General features: G+C 40.7%; 1 pseudogene; it reads right to left on the bottom strand.

Moving 5' to 3' along the window:
* Window positions 1-2,489: 2,489 nt before the first annotated feature.
* The window catches only part of LOC110307068, a 3,670-nt pseudogene continuing 2,254 nt past the window's right edge, over window positions 2,490-3,905 (bottom strand).

Genomic DNA, 3,905 nt, shown 5'->3' with positions numbered 1-3,905 from the left:
TCTTCTCTTCCAGGTTTCCAAAATGCCTTTCCAGGCTAGAACCCAGGCTGTGATCTGCTGGCCAGACACAACAGGGGGGAACCTCAATACTGCAATGTGAACATCTTACTAGTACATCTTTATACACTGCTGTACTAGTACACCCATGTGCAGTACCATAGTAGTAAACCCATGTGAAATTCTGCACTGATACATCCAGGTGCACTACTTCTAGAACTCCGTGTGCCCTGCTATACTAGTTTGTCAATGTACACGTCTATATTAGCACCTCCACATGTTCTGCTCATTTAAATATCCATGTTACAAGTACCTCCTGAGTGCTGCTATAACACGTCCACGTGCACTTCTGAAATGTATGAACATCCATGCTATAAGTACTTCCTGAGCACTGTTATAGTGCATTCACATGCACTTCTGAACTGTATATCCACATACACTAATGTGCTAGTACACCCGTGAACACAGCTATACTAGTACCTCCATGTACTGCTGCACTAGTACATCCATGCACAGTGATGTAGTAGTACATCCTTGTGCTCTGCTGTACCATCCATGTGAAACTATTTGGAAACTGTGTGCATATGGATGTGTGTGAAACCCTGACTTTTGTCCATGCTTAGCAACCACATGCATGTGAGCATGCTTATATATGCCAGCCATGTGTTTACACTCTGAGATTGCATGTATATAAACATGCACATACACACTGACATGTGACTGCTCTCAAATTGCATTCATGTGTAACATTAGTGTACATGCTGACATATGAAGGCACTCCCAAACTGCATACATGTGAACATGTAATTTATATCAACATGAGAGTGCTCAGAAACAGTATTCATGTAAACATGTGTGTACATGATGACATTTGAGAGTGCTCAGAAATTGAACAAATGTGAAAACATGCATACACATGAGAGTGCTGAGAAATGTCATGTCTGTGAACATTTGCACATATACTTACATGTGACTGTATTTGGAAATAGCATGCATGTGAACATGTATACACACACACTGACTTGTGACCCTGCTCAGAAACTGTATGCATGTGAAGATGTATAAATGCTGACATGTGACCATGCTAGGTAACTCCATGTGTGTTACCACGTGCAGAACTCTGATGTATGCCTGTGCTAGAAAACTGCATGTATATAAATGGTGTGGTATTCAAATGGTAGTGGGCAGTGGAAAACTGGTGTGAAAAGAAGCAACTTGCTGTTAAGGGTGTCTTGTGAACAAGGAGGGTTTATGAAACATATCTGGAGCAAGCTTCTCTAACCCTCACCTTAATCTTAACCTACCCTTACTCAAGAACTGACCCTGACTCAAAACACCCATAACCCCATCTGAATCCTCTCTCTAACCTCAAATCTAAACCTTACTGCAAACATAGTCCTAGCACTAACCCTGGCACTCAACTATGCCTTATCCCAACCATGACTACTCTAAACCTATTCCAAATCTAGCTCAAAGTCTAATCATAATTCTAGTATTAACCACGGCCCCAGCCCCAAGACTGATCTAGCATCAACTTTTACCCTAACCCTGCGTATATTCTTAACTCTATTCTTAACCTTTTCTCTAAAACTAACCCTAAGTCTAACCTTAAATTTGACCATAAACATAGCTGCAGCCCTAACCAAAATACTCAATGTGGCTTCAATCCTGCCCATAATCTAATATATATACCTATCCTTAATTATAGCCCAAATTATAGCCCAAAATCTTTCACTAAATATTTCCCTAAACCTAGCCTTATACATATATCTAACCATAGCTCTAAATATAAAACTAACACTAAATATTAGCTTTAATTATAATCTTATATACCAACACCTTATCTAAACTCAAGCTTAATCTAAATCCTCCTTATAACTGCATCTCAAACACTAACCAGAGATACCACCTGCCATGCTGTAGGAGAACCCCCTGTGCACTGCAGTAGGAAAACCCTCCATGCACTGCAGTAGGAGAACCCCCTGTGTACTGCAGTAGGAGAACCCCTGTGCACTGCAGTAGGACATCAGTACACCCATGTGTGCTTCCGTACTAGAACATCTCTGTGTACTGTGTACCAGCACATTCGTGAACATTGCTGTATCAGTCGATCTCTGTGTGTCATTTTACTGGTAAAAATGTTGTGTGATGCTGTACTAGGATTTCTGTGTCCTTGGTGTGCACTGCTGTGACAGTCCATCCATGTGCACTGCTATACCAGTACACCCATGCACACTGCTCTAATAGTGCATTCATGTGCGGCGATGTAGTAGTGACTCTGTATCCACTGACATCAGTTACACAATTGTGTGCAGCTATGCCAGCAAATCTGTTCACAGCCCTGCGTTAGATTCAAATGTCCCTTTCTTTCTTAATGTCTTCTTTCCTCTCTTATTTCATCTTTCTTTTAGACATCTTTCTTATTTTTTTCTTTTATTTATTTTCTTTCTTTGTTTTTCAAATCTACTTTTATTTATTTACTCTCCATTAGTTTAAATCCAGGATGGGTACAGCATCACATGAATTCTGTGTCCAATGGCCTTTGCAGGAAGGTGGCTTTGGAATTTGGCGCGAGCCATACCACTGTTTCCATGGGCCCTAGTGACTTTTCCCCAGATCCTCCAGGAGTCACTGTATTGTTTTTTTGTTTTTTTTTTTCCTTTGTGAGCATAAGCACATCTCCTGCCTAAGTGAATTCCGTTTCATCTTGGGCACAAACACCTTCAATTTTAAGAAGAGCCGTGTACTCTCTTTGGTTCCGGAGACCTCAGTTGTAGCCAGCAAAAGTGGCCTCGCACCACGGCCTTCCAGACAGACTTGCTCTTTTAGAAGTCCTGTTCCCGGCAGGCCTCACAGGCGCCAAGATTTCCAGATCCAAATTTCTCCCTTCGCCTTTCTCCTTCCAAACACTCCCATATTCTTTCAGTCTGCCTTTTAAAAATATTTCATCCTTTTCTCTCTCCCACTCTTCCTGATTTTTCTTTCAGAGTTCTTTTTTCCTTCCTTCTTTCCTTTGTTTTTTTCCATCATCCTGTTTTCCTATGTCTCTCATTTCTAGCTTCCATTGATCCTTCCTTCCTCTTTTTGTCTTTTGTTTTTCTATCATTTCCATTCATTTGCTTTGTCTTTCTTTCATCTTTGCTCTTTCTTTCATTCTGTTTTCCCTTTGTTATTTTATTTTTATTTCCCTGTCCTTCTTTCCTTTCTACTGTCTTTTATTTTCCCTTCCTTTGCTTTCTTCTTTCTTTCACTTCTCCTTTTTTCTTTTGTTTTTTATTTGTTCTGCTTCTTTTTCTGTCTTCCATTCTTCCTTTCTGTCTTTCTATCTTCCTTCCCTTCTGCCAGCTTTCTTGTTTCTTCCGTTTCTTTCTGTCTCTTTCTTCCTAGATTTCCTCTCTTTCTTTTCTTTCTACCTTTTTTTCTTTACCTAATTCTGAAGGGCTCTAACAGTCCTGAGCATGGCAAACATGGCTCCAGCAGGTTCTGCCCTCACCCTTCCCTCTCCCTTGCTAAACCATTAGATTACATTCCTTTAGCTAGCACCCAAGATCTGTTCCCTCACTGGACACTTTGATATGCCTGACTCCCTCCTAAGGGCGATCACCAAGGTCCAACTATCAAAATATCAAGATCCAGCAATCAAAAAAAAAAAAAATGTTCCTGTTTGGCTACTCTATCTTGCCAAAATTCACCTAGGAGAGGCTGAAAACCAGAAGAAGATCTTCCTGAGATGGGTTCACCATGGATTCTAGAACTACATGAATGAGCTCTTTAGGCAAGGTTGAAGGGGTTACATTTTAGAAAAGATTCCTGCTATTAACATGCTTTTTCTATGATTATTAAATATGCATAACTGTGGCCTCCCTTCCCCCAGCCTGGAACCTGCTTGCTCAAGGGTGGAGCTACCT

Source organism: Mus caroli, chromosome 2, assembly GCF_900094665.2.
Source record: "Mus caroli chromosome 2, CAROLI_EIJ_v1.1, whole genome shotgun sequence".
Classification (NCBI taxonomy): domain Eukaryota; kingdom Metazoa; phylum Chordata; class Mammalia; order Rodentia; family Muridae; genus Mus; species Mus caroli.
This window is presented reverse-complemented; position numbering and strand designations above follow the sequence as displayed.